This window comes from Pantherophis guttatus, chromosome 2 (assembly GCF_059756535.1).
Source record: "Pantherophis guttatus breed Tessera chromosome 2, ASM5975653v1, whole genome shotgun sequence".
NCBI lineage: Eukaryota > Metazoa > Chordata > Lepidosauria > Squamata > Colubridae > Pantherophis > Pantherophis guttatus.
This window is the reverse complement of record NC_142064.1, coordinates 171,371,108-171,392,377: the sequence shown is the minus strand read 5'-3', so window position 1 is coordinate 171,392,377 and position 21,270 is coordinate 171,371,108. Positions and strand designations below refer to the sequence as shown.

General features: G+C 35.9%; 1 protein-coding gene and 1 long non-coding RNA gene across 4 annotated transcripts in view; one reads left to right on the top strand and one right to left on the bottom strand.

The window, feature by feature from the left end:
• Positions 1–21,270, bottom strand: part of SHISA6 (shisa family member 6) — a 333,085-nt gene that overhangs the window by 221,835 nt on the left and 89,980 nt on the right. The window lies entirely within an intron of this gene.
• LOC117659811 (uncharacterized) overlaps positions 1,366–21,270 on the top strand; it is a 42,569-nt gene continuing 22,664 nt past the window's right edge. Inside the window, exon 1 of the long non-coding RNA XR_004589522.3 lies at positions 1,366–4,514. This is a non-coding gene — a long non-coding RNA (uncharacterized LOC117659811). The remainder of the gene's footprint in view (positions 4,515–21,270) is intronic.

Genomic DNA, 21,270 nt, shown 5'->3' with positions numbered 1-21,270 from the left:
TAAATATGTCACTGGAATCAACTGCTGCAAGAGTTTCTAATGAAACTTTTTTTCTGTCTCTGAAAGAGTGGCTGAATGAAAATCTAATTTTCTCTCAGACCACTGTTGAAGTAATTGGATCATGCAGAATTTGTTAATGGATAAATCTGCATTTAGGGAATGACATGGAGGAAAATGACTAATTGTAGTACTCCTTCAAGCTGAGACTCCATTAGCTGCTTTAATGTAGAAACCAAGACATTAAATCATGACTTTACCTTGGTGATTTTGTATTTCAGATAGGAAACTGAACTTTGATTCCAACATGCTCACATTACAAAGGATAGTTAAGTTTGGAAAATAATATAAAAATAGTATGTAGAGTAGGATATATTTTATTTCTACCATGATTAAATGATCTCAGATCCTGGAAATAGCTATTCATCTTTCACACTGTCACAAATTAAACAAAGATGTCATAAAAGCAATGATTTGTGCAAAGCTGGATTTATCAACTAGATGATAACCACAAAAATAGAGGAAAGTGTTAAAATAGCTTCATCTTCCTTTCAACGCTTAATGGTTGTGTGCAATCAGTCAGCAGTCAATGTAAGTGTTCATAGATCATAATATTAGATTTGAGAGCCCAACTTAGAACTTCTAAAATGGATCATCTTTGTTATCTAATGGTGAGTTCAGGTCCATTGGACCTATGCTTACTTTCTATCAAGGAAAAATCATAATAGGATATTCTTGATTTAACTTTTCAGCACAGTGGAAATAAATCCTAAGGAAAACTGAAATTTAATGACAGGACCCAGCCTATCGAATTTCATTTAAATTCTTTCCCTCCCTCCATCCCTCCCTCCCTCTTTCCTGTTGCAGTTTATAAACCACTCCAATCACAATTAAATGTAAGCTTCATACAATTCTTACTCCCTAGTTTGAACTAAAACAGAGTATAATACTGTTGACAAATCAGAACCACACAATCACACTGTAAACTCTGGGATTAATTGCTCTTCTTCCCTTTCCCTTAGAAATATTTATGTTACTAGAGGGGAAAACATTGAATTCAACCTTTTTAGACTTCTAAATGCTAACAGGGAAGAAGCTATTCGAATATAAAAGGAGAGAAGCAGTGACAGAAAAAACATGCTTATATAGCCTTATGGTTTGAGCAGAGGTGTCTACAAGTTGGTTTTGCAAAGAACTTGGTGAATTTGGAGCAGTAGCACTTGCTTCAGTGAGAGATTTCTACAGGTGTGTCTAGACAGAGTGAGAAAAGGAAAAGAATGCTTATGCGCCTTTTTAAAAAAAATGCAGTGAAGCTGATAGCTGGTGGCTGAAGACATACATAAATGAAGGCACAAAAGAATCTGAGTGCTCAAATTATTTATTTGGGACAATTCTGTGATCACAGAGATAAAAGCCTAAAGTTGATTTAGAATTACAGAGGAAAGTGGCATAAATCATACTCAGTAAAATTAACACAGCAAGCCAAAATAATTGATAGCAAGTCTCACCAGGCAGGAACTGCACACAAGAGACTGTTGTTGACTGCGAATGAGCACAGCCATATGAAACAAATAATACCAAAAATAAAATCACATTCTGTTTTCATAATGTTGGGATTTAGTTGTCTCAGTTTGGCCCACTATGATTAAAGGGACATCTTCAAATGGAGATGAGCTCAATGGAGTCATTGAACTTCAATAAGTTATTCATCTCCTCTTCCCTGTCCACATTAGAATGTCCAAGAATGTGGAAAATAATGGTACTCGTGCCCCAAAGCTCCAAAAATACAATACAAGGCCAGTATTATGCACACTTGATTTAGAGCCAAATGTTAAAGATTTAACTTCCTGTTCTACCATTAAGTTGACTATCAAATTATAGGTGAAGGCTAGCAATAACTACTAATCATGATGGCTAAAACCCGGTTTGTGGGGGCAATAAACTGATTTTGTATAAAAAAGAACACCGCTTAGGGAGGCCCCGAAAGCCCTACTAAGCAGGTATATACAAAAGTATGAAGGCTATTGCTTAACACATTGTAAGCTGCCCTGAGTCTCCGGAAAAGGGCGGCATATAAATCGAACCAATAAATAAATAAATTAAATAAATAAAAGCAGAGGGAGCATGTCTATAAATTCCAGTAGCCAAAGAATGTAAATGTGAGTGGGCCATTCCCATCAATTGCTACCTGTTTCATAGTCCATACATGTAATTTGTCACTATAGGAAATATGACTCTAGAGTCGATTGGATTCTTGGAGTGATCCAGTCAAAATCTTATATAGTCTGCATATTTTAGTACTTCAAACTTTAGTACTTTAAACTTTAGTACTTTTATGATTACTCATATAATAGTAAAATGGTTAATATTCAGAAAAAATCATATATCAGTAAATTAAACAAAATTGCAAATTTTGTTTAATTTACTTTGTAAATTAAAGCAAATCAGTAAATTAAACAAAATTAAACAAAATTGATACAATATACCTCCTCTGGGAGGCTGACCTTGAAAGATACATGGCAGGGTGTTTGTTTATAATGCAAATACTAATTTGCATGTTAGGGGGGAGGGTCCAGACACAGTTCCAGGGAGCAATTATTTACAATGGTTAAGAACTGGCATATGTTATTGCTATCATCTGTTCAGCAAGTGGATTGTTTCTTTGGCAGTAAGATATTTTGTGAGCAAAACAGCAAGCTAAACTCAGACTGTGCATGCAATTCTCTCCCACGCGTTCTTTGCATCTCAGCTGAAATCTTGTTTTGCAACACAGAAAAGCCAAAATATATAAAACTATCTTTTGAGCTGCAGTAAAGGTCATCTATAGAGAAATCTGGGGAAAGGCAGGGGGGAGGGGAGGAGAAAAAGGTCATTCTTCGTTTACATAAACCTATCAGACAAGCCCTCTGTATCAGATATCGAAAGGCCTGATGTGAAAGCAATGGGAAGAAGCAGTGGCATAGAAACAGACAGGTGCGGGTGCCTTCTGAAAACATCACATAAATCCTGCACCAGAAACTTCCTCTGATATGCTGGCGATCACCATTGCCATCATTCACCAACTGTCAGGGCTGCATCCCAGACACACATGCGTGGAATTTTAAGCACAGCCACTTGCTTCCAGGACTTTCTCAATAAGATCAGAAGCTGTTTTCATTCAGAGCTCTGTTCATCCTATGGCTGAAGGTGTAGCAAAACGACGAAGGATGCAATTACCAGAGATCCTATACTCTGTCTCGCTCGCTTCAGAGCACGCAGCTCCAGAAATGGATGACATCAGAGTGCAGTAGAGATGGTGGCAGCAGCAAATGCAGCAGGAGCAGCAGAAGCAACAGCCACCACCACTCGCTGAGCAGCCAGAGGAGCTATAGACAATGAAAAGGAGTTGGGGGGTAAGAAGAGGGAAAGCCTGGAAAGCCTGATTAAGAATGCTGATTAATTGCCGTCTCATTCTTAGCTACCTGAAAGTAATGCTGCATCTGGTAATGAACGCATTGAGTGGACTAAGAACTGTTCATCTGGGAAATGGGCTGCGAGTGGGCCATGTCCACTCCTCATTGGTCAAGAGAACTACATCCATATGGATAGCAAGGCCGGGCCTTTGGAAGGAAGGAAGCAAGCAAGCAAGCAAGCAAGCAAGCAAGCTCCAACTGAGCTTCAATTTTTATTCTTGGATCTTCAGGGCCATTTTGACTTCAGAGGTGAACATTTTATCATGATCAAATCATGGCCACCCAAAACAAACAAGCACAATAATTGGGTCTGGTCTCCTGGTCTCAACAGTTCCAAGAAGGCTCCACACCCATTTGCAATACTCAGGTGACCCTGACGACACAGATAAACCTCCAGGTCTCAATGACTCTCTAAAAAGAATGCAAATGATCAGCTGTCTGCAAGGAGTATAAATCCTTCCATTCCCCACCATCCAGCCAGAGCTGAAGAAGCTTCTTGGATGAGAAATGAAACGTCTTCAAAGAAAAACCAGAAAGTCCAGTTGCCTCTTGAAAAAGCACCTTTTGGACAACCATGACCTGGATAACTGAGAATCTCCATAGATGTCTGGTCTCCTGGACTTCTAGCTCTTATTCAGTATCCAAAATGCAGCTTTGTTGAATCCTCGGGCCCTTATACATCTTGGACAACTTTGCTTCTCCTTCAGAAATGATTTTTTTTTTTTTAAATTTAGGTCATTTGAAATTGCTTGTATACCAACAACACAAACCAGATTGGCCTCTAAGAATTGAAAAGAAAATCAAGAGCAAGGTCATAGCTGAAAGTTAACCTCCATTTGACCAATCCAAATCTAGAAATAAGTAAGCAGATTCTGGGACTCATTTTAACTGTGCTGCACACAATTAAAAAATTCCTAAAATGGAGGACTATTTGCTGCTGAAACTGGGCTCTCAAATTGAAATTTTATCTCTAGGACGATGAAGAAAGAAAGATTCAACAGTTTTTTGAAACAAAATTTTGAAACTGGATTCCAGCAAGCAAAATTCATTTCTACTTTATCCACAGTGAGTAACATTTGAAATGTTATTAAGGGTGGAACAATTTATCAATCTATACATTTGGCCCAACATTTTTTGTTCTGCAGTGCAGGCTGTTATAAAAGAAAAGGCTATGGCTTTGATCAATTACTTGGAGAAGGTTAGAGAAATAAATAATTTCTTTAGAAAGGTTTTTTGAATTAAAAAATATAAATATCCAGAACTGTAATTTATGGATATTTACTTAGACAAAAGTAATTGGGATTTTCTTCTGTACTTATGTAGATTGTTTGTTTACAAATACCTTTAGTGAAATATAAAACTAATATTAAAATTGTTTTGTTTAATTGTTTAATGAATAATTGTTTGTCAAATTACCTGTTTTGATAGTCAGAATGCTTTACTGCAAACAGATGTTTTATTAGTCTCTCTCTTTCTATATTTTTTGCATAAAAAGACAAAATCCCATAAATAAACCAAAAACCAGCCCACCTCACCTGCATATAAATTTGATTTGGGCCTAAAGCGATTTGATCTACTGCACTTCAAGTAACGTTTTAATTATTTTTATCAATATTTTAACAGGAATTTTGAAAATAGAAGCTGAGTTTAGAGTAATGAAAAATCTCTCCAAATTATGTAATTGGTATGTCTTCATTTGGCAAAACTTTGGCCTTCTTAAATTTTCTGGTTGTTAAATACCTTAAAAATGAACATGATTAGAATCTAGAAAAAAAATCCACTTAAGTTCACAAAAATCACTGAACATCGTAACTGAGAAGGTGGCAGATGACAAAAGGCTATAGACATCCTTTTTAGGGGGTTGTTTCAAATGATATTCTTTAGCAAATACTACCTTGTTGAATCTGTGGAGTGGATAAATAGAACCTGTTTGAAACATGTGATGGCAATATAGTTTTTGGTATTCTTACTTATTATTTTTAATTGTGGACTTTTCTAGTCTTCCTAATCTTAGGAAGGGTTATTTTTGACCAATATATCTTTCCTTCTATGTTTTCTGCTTTCCATTTAGTGTTGAATAAACAGATGAATTTTTTATAAGAGAAATGAAACCAGTAGCTTCTAAACAGTACTGAACTACACAATAATTTCTAAATAGCTAGGCAAATCTCTAACTGTATGAACTAAAACAGAAAATACATTTAAAAGTAACAAATAAACTTCTTAAACCCAAGGGAAATTGAAGAAAACATGGATTAGCTCATTTGAAAATCTATGCAGGGAACTTCTCAATTTGTATTGAGCATCATTTATCTTATACGGTAATAGACTATTCTTTACTAATTTAAAAATGAACAAAGTGTAAGGTATTTGGTCATTATGTTAAAGGTAAATACTCTTTCAGTAAGTAACCAGCTACTTAAAGTATTTGTACAAATCAGTAGCATGTTAAATAGCAGGCAATAATGTATGCAATGCAGATTAAGAGACAGGTTCTAATACAAATTATAGCATGAGGTGTATGTGTGTGAGAGAGAGCTAATTTGTATAATATTTGCAAATGCTAATTTATTCGCATTGGGGCAAATTTAGAAATCATGTCAGTGACTTAAATACATTTCACTATAGTGATGGAAGACAGTGACCAGATAAACTGAGTTGAGCCTGCTTAGAATGTTGTCCAGATGTTAAAGCATTCATGAGCAATTTCAATGTCCCTCCTTTCTTTCCCAATATTTCCCCCTTTCATTGTGTTAGAATGCCCTTCTAATACAGAGCACCTTCAAATATGAGGCTATCCTCTTTAAAATATAACACACAGCTAGGCCAGATTTAGAAGGGAGGGTCCAGTTCCTATATTAGAAGGAAGAATTTAGATATTTCACACAGATAAGTTAATGAGAAAATGTTTATGGCAGGTTAAAGCCACTAGAACAGCTTTCCTCATCCTTCTGAGCCTGATGGGACCCTTGGAATATTTTTCAGGCCTCAGAGAACCCCTGCACATTCCAGCTCAAGATACAGAAGGATCTTGACAGATTTGAGCATTGGGCGCTATCTAACAAAATGAAATTCAATGGTGAAAAAAGTAAGGTCTACATTTAGGCAAGAAAAACAAAATGCACAGGTACAGTATATGTAGTACCATGCTCAATAGTAGTAGCTGTGAGACGGATCTTGCAGTCCTAGTGGACAACCATTTCGATATGAGCCAGCAGTGTGCAGCAGCTGCCAAAAAAGTCAACACAGTTCTGGCCTACATAAACGGAGGGATAGAATCAAGATCATGTGAAGTGTTAATACCACTTTATAATGCCTTGGTAAGGCCACACTTGGGAGTACTGCATTCAGTTTTGGTTGCCACGATGTTAAAAAGATGTTGAAACTCTAGAAAGAGTGGAAAGAAGAGCAACAAAGATGATTAGGGGACTGGAGGCTAAAACACATGAAGAACAGTTACAGGAACTGGGTATGTCTAGTTTAATGAAAAGAAGGACTAGGGGTGATATGATAGCAATGTTCCAATATCTCAGGGGCTGCCACAAAGAAGAGGGAGTCAAGCTATTCTTCAAAGCACCTGAGGGCAGGACAAGAAGCAATGGGTGGAAAGTAATTAAGGTGAAAAGCTACTTAGAACTAAGGAGAAATTTCCTGACAGTTAGAACAATTAATCAATGGAACTACTTGCCTCCAGAAGTTGTGAATGCTCCAACACTGGTAATTTTTAAGAAGACGTTGGATAACCATTTGTCTGAAGTGGTGTAGGGTTTCCTGCTAGGCAGGGGGATGGACTAGAAGACCTCCAAGGTCCCTTCCAACTCTGTTATTCTATTCTATTCTATTCTATTCTATTCTATTCTATTCTATTCTATTCTATTCTATTTGTCAAGAGTTAAAAAATTATTACATGAATTTCATGGGTAGGCCTATGTATATGCTTTAACGGACTTCTTAAACTAAAATTAAGGAAGTAAACTTTTTCCATTCCCATTTCTCCTCTCCACCCAATCTCTGTGGGTGCCTAGATCAACTTTGCTCAGGATCTTCTGTTCTCCCTCTGAGATGAAGCCCTGATCCAAGCTGCTGAGCCTGCAGAAAGGCAAACATGAGCAGGCAGGGAGAGCCCCTGCAAGCCCCTCTCAAGGACTCTCCCATCACTTTCTGCTCCTCCTTCCTCTACATGTGGACAGTGCAGTGGGCCATCCCAATGTTGGAGATTGTTTTGTTCAGTCGTTGCTTTTTAAAAAATAAATCTTGGGATTCCCAGTTGAGAAACCTTCCCCTAGAACAGGGGTGTCAAACTCATGGCATCACGGCGTTGTCACGTGACATATCGGGACTTTTTCCCTGTTCGCTACACCAGGCGTGGGCATAGCCAGCACGTGACGCATCCGTCCCGCGGGCTGGGAGTTTCACAACCCTGCCCTAGAATATCACTGGCTAGATTGTGCTTACTTTATGAGAATGATGGGTTTAACCAACTAGATTTTCAACTCTATCATTGGCTTTTTATTTTAACATTTTTTTTTCAAATGAGACATTACAATTACGTTTTTCTGTAGCCCTATTTGGAGAGCACACATGTAAACACCTTTGAGATCTTGGCAAGTTATATAGGCTGCAAATATACAGAACCTGAAGAACCTTTGTTTCCTGCTTTGAAAGTTGCTATGCATATTTGGAAGTTAATAGATAGGAATGGTTATGGTTTGATCCTGAATCACATGAGAAGTTGATGCAGTGATCATCACTTGAAAATAGCAAGGAAGATGCTCCACTGAAGTACTAGGGCTAACCGGGCAATTAATACTTCAAATAAATTGATTTTTAATTATTGTTTTAAAGATTTTGGGAGATTGTTAAATTTTGGGTTTTAAACACACATACACAGACACACAGAAATATACAAACAAAATATATTGCACTTGAACAGAAACTAATAATTTAATTGTATATGGTATTAAGAGGTTAATTTTATATTTGATCTGTGGAAGAAAGAATTTGAATATCAATTTTGGAAAACCAGTGGAATCAGGCATTAAAAATATCATTTAGAACATTTCTAAGATTTAAAACTATAACTTCTTCATCAAAAATAATATTTTAACTATATTAGATCCCTCAAAGAATACTTTACAAAAAATAGACATTAGAATTCTTATGGTGGTGATGTAAGAATTTGAACATTTTTAACTCACGTGATTTGATCTTATTGTGCTATAGATTTGTTTTGGTTTCAAATTAACGCATATACAGCACTAATACAATTTTGGAAAGAAATGTATTTAAGGTTTGAAGGATGTTTTATTCTTAAAACAAATAATTAGTCATTTTATGAAGAACTTTGCCCTGTTTACCAAGAAGTGCAAAGAAGTTGATTCTATGTATGTGGAAAGAAAATCACTATCCTAATTTTAAAGAATAGATTCAGGATACGAGTTATCCATTTTTGAAGTCTTTGTGTTCTACAAACGAAATGGTAGTACAGTGTACTGCCTTGGGGTTCAGATTTAATGATAAACTTAATGACTGAATTAATTCCATATACATATTTATAATTTTATGGCATTTTCTTTTTGTTAATCTGGCTTTTTAGTACCTTTAGCTCATATAATTATTATGACATATTTAGGTTTTTTTTCTATTACTATATAATCCATTTCACATATTTTCCTTTGTGCTTCAATATTAAAAATTAAATTAAAAAAATAAGAAAAGAAGGCAGAGAGATTATCTGCTTCCTTTTACATACAAGGAGACCATGAGGAACCAGAGACATATTAGATGTGAAGGATAGATAATAGAAAGGCCTATTTATCATGAATAAAAATATATTTAACATATTCATTAATAATTTGGAAAAAGCTATGACGATTGGATTTATGTTGTGCGCTTTTGATTAAAAGTGGATAGGATATAGCAGATTTGAATGGCAGTTGTTTGATCTTGTGAAGTGGAATTAATAAATACAATAAATGCAAGGAACTAAAGATGTAGGTTTGCTTATGAGTGAAAAATCAAAAATGAATATCAGAAACCATGAATTGGTTTAATCTAGATTGTTGTATGTGGGTATGAATTTGGGAATGCATAGGCTGGTGATAGTTAACAATTATAATAGTCTGGTGATAGTTATACTCCAGTTAACAATTATAATAGTCTGGTGATAGTTATACTCCAGTTAACAATTATAATAGTCTGGTGATAGTTATACTCCAGTTAACAATTATAATAGAGGGGCAAGACAAAAAGCACAATGTCTAGAATAAATGTAATGCAGAGAAGAGAAATATATTCTGATAGGTTATAAGAACGGATGGGTGAAAATAAGACAAGAGGATACAAAAAAGTAATTGGGCTATTGGAGGGCCAACAATGAATGCAAATGGTGAGCGATGAGTACATTTAGAAAAAAATCTGCTTGTTTTTGAACAAGTTGTTTAAGCATTAATCAATTCAGATATAAACATAGCAAAGAAAAAATGTAAATCTAAAAGTATGACTGATCTGGTTATTTACAGTAGAGACTGAGAGTATTATTATACTGTTATTTAGGAGCATGAATGAGAAGTATACATAAGGGGAAAGGAAATGAAAGCTGCTTGGAATAAAGTGAAAAAGATTATATTATAGAGCGCATAGAGAATAATAGGAAGTATGAAAAAGTGCATATAAGAGAATGATAGCTGTAAAAATGGGGACAGAAAAAAAGATGCATAGTTGCAAAAAATGAAGTTAGAGAACAAGGAATGGTTAAAATTAAAAGTTGGAGAAAATGCAGAGGAAGTTTGATGAAAATTGAAAGAAAAGGGAGATGGTGAAGTGGGCGAAGCAAAAAACTTCCATCACAGTGAATGAAATTAAAAATAAACATAATTAAACTCAGCTGCCCTGAGTCTTTGGAGAGGGGCAGCATACAAATTGAATAAATAAATAAATAAATGATCTGAGATGAAACTGAAATGATGAAATGGAGGGAGTAGTTTAAAGACTGATATGGGAATATATTGATATGTCACAGAGAAGAATTGAAACATATGCCATGTAAATTAATGCATAAAAAATGTTGGACCATTAAGTAGTGAAAAACTATGAGGCTAGAAGTATACATGGGTAACTTGATAAATGCTAAAATATGAATGGAATTTACTTATGTAAATGTTTACATAAATGTTTACTAAAAGTAAACATAAAGATTTCCCTGACTAGTCGTGTCCGACTCTAGCAGGCAGTGCTCATCTCTTTTTCTTAGCCAAGGGAGCCAGTGTTGTCTGAAGACTCTTCCATTGTCATGAGGCCAGCATGGCTATATACCAAAGGTGGCTTACCTTCCCACCGAAGTGGTTCCTATTTATCTACTCTTATTTTCATGCTTTCAAACTGGCAATTGAGCAAGAACTGGGGCAAGTAACAGGAGCTCACCACATTGGGTGGTGTTTGGATCTTGAACCTGGGCAACTGGTTTAACAAGCATGAGAAGAATGCATCTCTACTTGGTGTTGAAAAATACCATTTTTGTTTCTCTATATAAAGAGAAAGGCAACAAGAATGTATTTATTTACCGTATTTTTTTGGAGTATAAGATGCACCTTTCCCCCCCAAAAAAGAGGGTGAAAATCTGGGTGCGTCTTATACTCCAAATGTATCCCCGCTCAGCCTCGCAAACAGAGGTTTCAGAGGCTGAAAAAAGCATCAGAAATGAACCTTTAGAAAAGGAGCCTCCAAACAGAGCTTCAGAAAAAAAAACCCTAAACAGAGCTTCAGAAAAAAAGCTTCAGAAAAAAAGTCCCCAAACAGAGCTTCAGAGGCTTTTTTTCTGAAGCTCTGTTTCGGAGGCTTTCAGAGGCAGGAAAAAAGTTTTTTCTGAAACAGAGTTTCAGAAGTTTCAGTGGCAGGAAAAAAAAAGCAAAAAAAAAAAAAAAAAAAGCAAGGCACAGAGCTCACAACCAAGGAACCTGTTGCTAAAATTCACCTCTGGGAACAGCTGATTGGGGGTATTCCGGGAAGCCAATCCACCTACCAATCAGTTTTTTTCTTATTTTCCTCCCCAAAAACTAAAGTGCGTCTTATACTCCAGTGTGTCTTGTACTCCGAAAAATATGGTATTTACTAAATTTCAAAGAATGAAAACAAGTGAATGCAAAAACCACAGATTTGTTAATTAGGTAAGTGTGCTGGGGAACATGTTTGGTGGAATTTTGACTGAAAGAATACAAGAGGTGATAATCACCAAAATTTGGGAACTGTTGATGGGCAAACCAGGTTTTTGCTCTTGAGCAGTTCACTAATATATGTATTTTCTGATTTAGTGAATGTTTACAAAAAAGTGAATTTGCTTCTGTTATGGAGTGTTTTGTATAGATATACAACTGAAGATTGGCTTCTGAATGCAATAAGAGCAATGTATGATGAAGCTAAAAGAGAGTAAGAAAACACCGAATGCTTAACGAAATGATTCAATATTGAGCAAAGAGTAAGATAAGGATGTGTGATGCCCTCTTGGTGGTTTAATTATCTGTGGATCAATATCTATAGAATACTTATTGTGTAATTAGGGATGTGTTGGCTGGTGACATGATTGTGTGCACATTTGTATGCACATAATGCCATGTTGTCAGATGACAATCTCAGTGATTTGCACGTTGCACATATATCGAATAGAATACGGATCTGAAAATGAATGTATCACAGTTCAAGTTGGGTTTCATAGAGAAAGTGGAATGACTGATTACAAGAGTGAAAAATTAAAGCAGTGCTATAGGTTTTTCAGAAGAATGTTTATTAATGATGGAAAAATGCCTGAAGAAATTACAGAGAAACCCTGTATGTTAAATACAGTATGAATGAGTTAGTGAAGAAGTCTATGTACAGTACATTAAGTAGGATGAGTGACTGGGGACCAAATATAAAAATGACCATTGTAGAAAAAAAAGTACACTGACATGGTTAGGTCACATAGGGAGAATGAATGAGTATGGAATTGCAAATCAAATACATGAAGGAAGATTAAATTAATCAAGAATGAGTTGATGTGGCTGATGAGATCTCTACAAACAAAATGGTGATAATTTAAAGAAAAACCGCAGTGAATGAAGCTGTGTGTAGATGATTTAGAAGTAAGGCTGTTTAAAGGATAGGAAGATATGATAAAGCATATTGAATGGTTCTAGTATGTATGCAAATAACAGAAACTGAAGCAGAATTTGGTCCATGATATGCAGAATTTGTTGAGTTCTAACATGACTAAAGTTTCACTGTATGTAGAATGTATGAAGAAATGTAGTACTAAACAAAAACTTGTCTTTCATGATTCTAGACCAGTGTTTCTCAACCTTGGTAGCTTGAAGATGGGTGGACTTCAACTCCCAGAATCCCCCAGCCAGCAGGGAGTCCCTGACTTACGACCACAATTGAACTTAAAATTTCTGTTCCTATGTGAGATATTTGTTAAGTGAGTTTTATCCTATTTTATGACCTTTCTTGTCACAGTTGTTAAATTAGTAACACGGTTGTTAAGTGAATCTGGTATCCCCATTGATTTTGCTTGTCAGAAAATCACAAAAGGTGATTTCATGACCCCAGGATACTGCAACGGTCACACATATGAATCGGTTGCCAAGCACCTGAATTTTCAGCATGTGACCATGGAAGTGCTGCAACGGTCATAAGTGTAAAAAATGGTCATAAGTCACTTTCCTCAGTGCCATTTGAATGGTCACTAAGTGAACTCTTGTAAGTCGAGGACTACCTGTATGGTGTGTATATGACTACATGGCATTGTTACAACCTTATATATCTTTCCCTCTGCTCTCCCCTTTCTGAATGATGCCTCAATCTTAGAAGGATGCATTAATTATTTTACTTCTAACAATGCGCCTTTGCTATAGAAACTTGGGCTCTAAAGGATGGCAGCATAGTGAACAGCGTATCTTACTCAAGGCAGTGAGCAAAGCCATATGCTGTAGTTTGATGGAAGAGGGCATATTTTCCCTAAAAAAAGTAGCATTTTAAAAGAATAAACAATCCATTTTAACCATATGCTTTTGTAAAGTAAAAATTACTGCATCAAATGTTTGAAATGTATCTGGCTTATTGCCAGAAAAGGCAGATCAAATAAGTGCCTTGACTATTCTCAAAGCCAGCAAGAGATGACTTTGTTGTTGTTCCCAACTTTGCCATGTTAATGAAAACCTGTATACAGAGAAGAAATGTTTTCGGTTCTGAATCTGAATGATATGCATTTGATTTCAGGTTCTTGCAAATTAAAGCAAGGAACACATTTGAATTCAAGCCCCTGATTTTCTTGGATGCATTTTTTTAAAATTTGATTTATATGCCGCCCTTCTCTGGAGACTCAGGGCGGCTTACACTGCATTAAAAAGTATAAGTATAAAAGCCTTCATACTTCATACTTTTGTATTTTTATACAAAGTCAGCTTATTGCCCCCACAAACTGGGTCCTCAATTTACCTACCTTAGAAAGGATGGAAGGCTGAGTCAACCTTGAGCCTGGTGAGATTCGAACTTACAGTAACTGCAGACAGCAATTTTGAATGTGTAATACTTTTTTTAAAAAAATCTTATGTTTCTCTGTCTTATATTTTTAATATGGGCAGTTACTAAATGTTGAGCTCAGGTTAAAGTAAATGTGTTAGACTGGAGTAATGAGAATTTGCTATAGTAAGGATAATAAATAAAACTAGAAGCAACACAAAACAGAGTGAATAGATAAAAGTGGAAGCAAGAGCATAAATGGTTGGAATTAAGTTATTGTATTTCTGAGCAATAAGCAGTGACCAATGCTTACATAATCTGGGAATATATTTGACTGAGCAATAGTATTTGCAAGCAGTTCATTGATTTCTACCATCCTAAGTTAAGATATCAACTCTTCTGTTAATTAATGTTTGAGCTTAGCACTGAAACCATTCTGCAGAAAAAGATTCTTTCAAGATTTCTTCAGGAGCAACTTATTCTTCATGAAGTCATTTCACTCCACCAACCCTAAAGTATTGCCAGTGTAGAGAGTGCAGTTCTCCAGTAATTGGCATATGTTAATGTATGAAGGGATCGCTGAGTATTATGTGACTGGCCCATTTTTCATCATGCAATCATCTTTCCAGCAGTCTGAAGCATCCTTGACTTCCTGTGCTTTAATTAAATCTCAGGAAAAGAAGCCAAGAAGCAACTTTTCCTATAAGATTTCTCGTAGCTTTGGAGGTAGGGGAGAGTAAAGAGAGAAAAAAAGACAGTGAAGCTTGGAGTCTTGGAGCAGGAAAGGGTAAAGGCAGATTTTCTCTAGCAACTCACAAATTTAGTAGTTATAGACCACAGTCTACAGTAGTAGGTCCTACCTATCACTGATAAGAATGAGTCTTGCTGTTGAGAGATTGTTAGAAAGAACAGAAAAAATTCAGATATATTGTTCTTCTCTTTAAATCTGAATGCAGTGGGAAAAGGAAAATATTGTTTAAGCTTGTGTGATGAGTGGGACAATACTATATTGTTCTGCAAGGCTGCAAGAGGGGGCAGTGGTAAAAACATGTCTCATGAGGCAAATGCCACCCCCTGTATAACACTTCTGGCAAGTATGTAGGAGTCAGAGCTTGCGTCATTATGTCATGAGACAAATGTTGTCATTTTGAAGAGATCTTAGTTTGCTGTAGAGGGCCATGTTTTTCTGGTATTTGGAGAGAAGGTATAAAGTATAAATTCAAATTCCCCAATTCAATATGAGCATCCACTCCTGATAATATCCTGGGGTGTGTGTCTCTGTGTAACATTCTGCCAAGTGTTTTGCCCTTGCTTGATAGTTGCAAAATAATATTTGCTCTAACAACCTATCATTAAATCTCAGAGCAACTTAAAGATGTAGTAAAAAATGTAATGGTTGTAAACTGTGTTTATATAGCAGGAAAACCGGCACCCATTTAGTTTGCAAAGCTTTGCTTTTTTAATTATCCTAGCTCCCCCAAATCAGACCCCAATCCCTGCCCCCAAATGCACCAATGATTAAGCTGATTATGTGTGTGTTGATTTTTTTTTTTTTTACTGTTATGTGCTTTATGGCGTTTTAAATTGTGCTTAGCTGCCAAACATTATGAATATGAGATAGGAAACCATATAAATTGATTGCTTAATTGAATGAATCTACTTAATTAGGCTCAAAGACTTATAACATTTTGCCCAGTTGTGCTTCTTTGGAGCATTTCTGATGGTCTTTCTTATAATGGCAACTAGAAATAAGCCTTCTGCAGAACATCTTGGTTTGGTGAAGGAGCTCTTTCCTCTGAATTGTCAGTTTTACAGGGAACGCATCTACAAAGAGAGATGCTTTCCTTTACTTTATTTCTGCAAATAGCTGAACATTAATCTCGGAGATTGGTAAAGACCTCTTTCTGATCTCATTGGTACTTACTTAGAAATTTAAATTGTTGGGTTTACTACAAGCCAGGAGTATGTGAAGCACACAGACATGTTGATCAGGCTTAGTGTGAAGAGTAGTTGTTCACATATATTGGACAGTAAAGATGAACAGATGAAAAGTATCTAGATGGCCTTCCGGCTACTATGTTTGTAGGATGTAGGATTCATCCCATAGGTTCTTATGCTTGTTTTTCATTTTGTTTTGTTTTTATGCTATGTTTTTATGCTTATCTTAGTATTATTTAATTCCTGGTTAAATTTGTCAAAATTTGTGAACCAATTCAGACCTAGCAAAATGGCAGGCTTTCTAAAAATGTAGGATGAAAGTATTGTTTCACATTTGGAAGGATTGATTGATCCATGCTTTGTTTGTAAATTTTAAAAAGTGAAGAGTCACGTATTTTGCGATAATATTTTGGTTATTTTACTTCTCTGATCCAAAGCAGCTTATTTCAGTGATTTTGTACTAGTCATGATTCCATTAGAGACAGATCAGGATACGTGTTGCAAGTTATCTGACCATCATTCTCTAACATCATTGCCTAAACCTGTATTTAAACATTTAATGCTAGATAGTGTATATCTTAATTGTCATACTAAAATTATTTATCAACAGGGAAACAACACCAAGCAATTTGCAAGCAGTACAGAATTACATATTTTATTTATTTGTATATTTATTTGTCAAGTACAAGAATGCCCAACTCCATGTAGACTTGGGGAGGCATACAACATTAAAAATAACAAGAAACAATGTTAAAACGATCTGTCTTAGGAAAGCATTTAATGTCTGGAAAGGAGCGATTTGTCTGCAGACAGTTGGTTTGCCTGGGACATTTGTGGATGAATTGATTTTTATAAATAGATTTTTTCCTAACCAGAAAAAATAGGGTATTTTCCTCTTCTACTTTCCTGTAACAGGAATAAATATAGACCAAACCTTTCCTGTCATCTTGATTTGGTTAAGGTCTGGGATATAGTCCTTTCACTTTCCAGTTTAAGTCGCCTTGGTAAGTGAACCTCATTCAGTCAAGTATTTCTTCTGTGATCAATCTATGAAGGTTATTAAAGTATTACATTTTATGCATCAGGGAGATGGGATCCCAAAACATCTGAAGGGAAGTAAAGAAGAAGGGAGGTAGAAGGATAAAATTGAACTCTGTAGCACATTTGGATTCTATCACTCAGCAGGTTGGGTTGATGTTTCATTATGTATATTAATCTGGATGTATGAAGTACGTTGTTCTTCATGACTTTCTACCTAAATATCATATTCTGTAATTCTCATATTCCACATCCATAATTCTCCCATTTCAAGTCCATTCAAAAATCAGTTCCATCATCCCAGCTAACTTTTGTTACATCAACAAACTGACTAGTATTACCCATAAACTTTTCTTTATTATGAGAGAGGCTAAGATTCCCAAATAAGCACACTATAATGGAGGTGGTTAGAATATGAACAGTGAACACACGTGCTTGAGTTTTCCACTTGAGGGCAATGATGGGCAAATTATATGTAGGCAGCATTGGAACATGATTATTTTTCCCAATAACACCCTAATGTAGGTAGGTAAAGATTACCTCAAATTAAACTCAATGACTGTATAGTTTTCTTAGAAACAATGTGGAAGTGGTGTGCCACTGTCTTCTTCTGGGATGTGTTTTTAATTTCCTACAGCCTGGTTTATCCCAACTGGCTGCAACCTCTTTAGCATTATTTAAGGTCACTCAAGATTGGGTAGATACTGTCAATTGCTGTAATGATAGCAATAGACATCTCTTGGCTTTTTCATTAACCCTGCTCCTAGATTTCTATGACTTTATTCATTAGAAATTGATAGGTATTTATAATTTAGGTAAATTACTATCATTAAAATGCTGTGTTGTTGATACTGTTTACTAGAGATCTGAAGTTTGGAACAACTGTGATATATTTGCCTAGTTCCAGCAAAACCATTCTGCAACATGTCTTTCTTGACACATTCAACTCCATTTTAATAGGATGAAGTCCTTGAAGGTTATTTGATCTGTATCACTTAGGCCTCTTTGAGTATCACTATTAAGCCATCATTGTTGTTGCTAATAAGAGTTTTATGGAATTAAAAAAATATTGTTATCTGAAAATAATGCACCCAAATCTTACAATAGTGGTGTAAAGGGGGTTGACCTTGGGCCAGTCACTCTCTATCAGCACTAGAAAGAAGACATTGGGAAACTGCTTTCAAAATCTTGCACCCTAAAATGCAAGGGGTTATCCAGACAGCTGCCAGCAATTCACACTGACTTGAAGGCACACAAAAAAATGTACATCATCAGACAAAAATATTATAAAATGAGAAACGGAGCTGTAATACTCAAAAGCTGGAAATGCAATTAAGATGTACCACATCTGAAAGTCATACACAAATAAATACTAAGGCACCTTCCTTTTTCTACCTCTTTTAGCCATCATACCCAACTCCCTTATTTCATTCTGCAAATTCTCTAAAGAGGACTGAGCTGTGTGGCAGTCGTAATTTCCTCTAAAGGATCTAAAGATGTTAAAATATTAAATAACATCCACACAAAACAGGATGTAAAACCTGTTGCTTTGCTCAGCCTCTTTCCTTTGCTGCTGATTTGCGTCACACTGAACTTGTTATTTCAAACTGCATCCTGACCAAGTGAGTAACAGGCAAGTAAAATAAAAGCAGAGATGAGGCAAGCCTCAGCCCTTTCTTCAAGTACAAAATGATTAAGAAAATTGGCCGGTGTTCCAACTTTATGCCATTAGTGATAATAGATTAAGAAGTGATCAACTTGAATATATTATGAATGGTGCCAAATGTTCTTATATGCTGAACCTGAAAAATAGAGTTGTTAGCAGGGACACTGGACAAGAGTCAATCCATGAAGGACTTGGCAAATGATCCCTAAATTTTACACCGAGTTGCATGACATAAGAGCAAGTTGGTACAGTGATTTTACTAGCAGCTAGAACATGAAACCCTTGGAAATGAACGCAAAGGGACTCGAGGAATGTGCTAGCTAAATAGCCATGTGATGTGATACCCTGAGAAATATTAAAGGAATACGATGGTGTACAAGGAGTGTTAGTTGTGCAGCAGATCTGGAAACTACATTTCAGTTAAATTGTTGAGCTGGAGAATATGACAGAATATGAACCAATTGGGCAAGAGATTTTATTCATTTCCATCATGCCAACTTCTATTCCCAACATCTACTGGAAGCCAGTTATTTTAGGAATGCTAAACTGACAAATTTGGAGGAAAGAGATTGGAATATTTCAGGGTCTCGTTTATCCATACTTGGAGTATTTTTGCATCATGAAAACATAACAGATAAAACAGAGTCATAGAGCAATATGTTGCAAACATGGAGATAAGGATATGAATAATAGAAATCCCATCTGCTGGTATGAACACATTTATTTTTGTTTATATCCTATATGAGCATATTTTAGTTTCATAGGATAAGCTAAGATTTCATTCCTGTGTTCACTCCTACTCTGAGCATTTTAACTGTAAGGCAAATTAGATGTGAATGACGTGAGCCTAAATTGTCCAGAGTTTGTATGACCCAAATCTGGATCTCCCTAGTCCAAACCTAGTAGTATAGGAATGATTTTTCTCTGTATCTTCTAAAGCATCCAGGATAATCAAATATGAAAAGCTTGGAAAGGATCCCAATACATTTTGCTCTAGTATGAATGATGGGTTTCATTCAGAACTCAAAATATGGAGTTGTAAAGCAATTTCTCCTTGATGGAAACTGGAAACGGATATGCAGCTTTTATTTACTACAACTTATTCCCTAATTTAGCTTACTTACCAGAGCCTTCTGGAGCAAATCTGTAAGAACTACAGGTTTTGTTTTTAGCACACTATGGTCTTGATTGCAGCAAGGCAACAGTGGCCAACATATTTAAAAATTGGTTAAGTTTGAGTCAAGTTACATTCCTGACTAGTAATGGTGATATCATTTGATCCCATCATGTTTAGTTGGCAAGGATCCAATTCATTGAAAGAAAAATTTGGGAGATGTCATTTTCCGAGATGGGTAGAATTTGAACTGTCTGACAGGGCATATACAACATAAATCTCACATTCTGCTTAGTTTTCCATGTGCCAAACATTCCTTTTTACACAAACAGAGCTCCTGCATCCGTGGAAGGATCCGTGACATGATCCTGAGAAGTGGTTTCCCCATCTGAAAGCACTTCACTCTGTTTGATCTAATGGAAACAGCCAGTAAATAGAGAGCACACTCTCATCTGTTCCAAAAAGAACTGTGTAAAGTCAGAAATGATCTCTTTTCTATTTAGTTTGATGGAATAAAAGGCATCAAAAGGCAATCAAGACTCAAGTACAAATCTATGGCTGCCTCTCATATAACCTGAGTCAGTGGACTGACAGTCTTGCTTTATTTATTGATTGATTTAATAAGTTTTTATGCCACCCATCTCCTCTATAGAGTGACTCTGAGAGGCTTATCAAGTGACTCTAGTTTGTAAGGTGTTGGAATAGACAGTTTCACATGTATAGTTCCATGAATATACTGTACATTTATTGCAAAATCAATTATATTCATTATACTCCTCAGGCCTAGGTAGGATATTATATGTGATGGAGAGGAGTCAGTATCTATATTTCCCAACATTACCAAACTCATCATTACATGCAGTAGAAGCGATGGCTAATGTTAGTATGGCAAACAATAAGGTGGCTATTTTGAAACACAAACCTTTAGATGAGACAGAGATAACCTACTGTAGTTCCACAAGGCTACTTTGGGGAAATTGTTAAACACTGTTGAACACCTTTTAATCTGTGCTGAAAAGAGGGATTATCTCAATTTTGATTCTGTAAATTATTCTGGGATCTTTCTTGGCTAAAGAATGGGATAAAGAAGTTCACATTATATGAGAGGAGAAGGAAGAAGATGTTAGGAAAAATTATTTAACCTGAGTATACATCATTTGACATTGTTCAGATGACAGTAAACAAAACATGCATCTGGGAAACTATAAGCCATTTTGCTGTTAACAGATTCCAAGGCAGGAATCCTGATTGGTAACAGAATAGCTGAGGAAAAAAATAACTGAGCTCAGTTCAAGGTGGAAAAATTAATGTACTTCCAGAAAAGTCTACTTTATTACATTCAAGTAAGGCATCACTTGAAACTATATTAAATGGTTGTCATTTATGTTCAGCAAAAACGTATGACAAAATTGCAGCAATCCCAAAATCATTACAATGTAACCTTTAGCCCCGGGGGGGGGGTGGCGAGTCCCCAGGGGTGGCCATAATTCTGATGATGTACAGGGAAGATTCCCAAATAGTCTACCACAGGAATGGCACTATTTTTTTCCTTTCAGAAACTTTCTAGCACT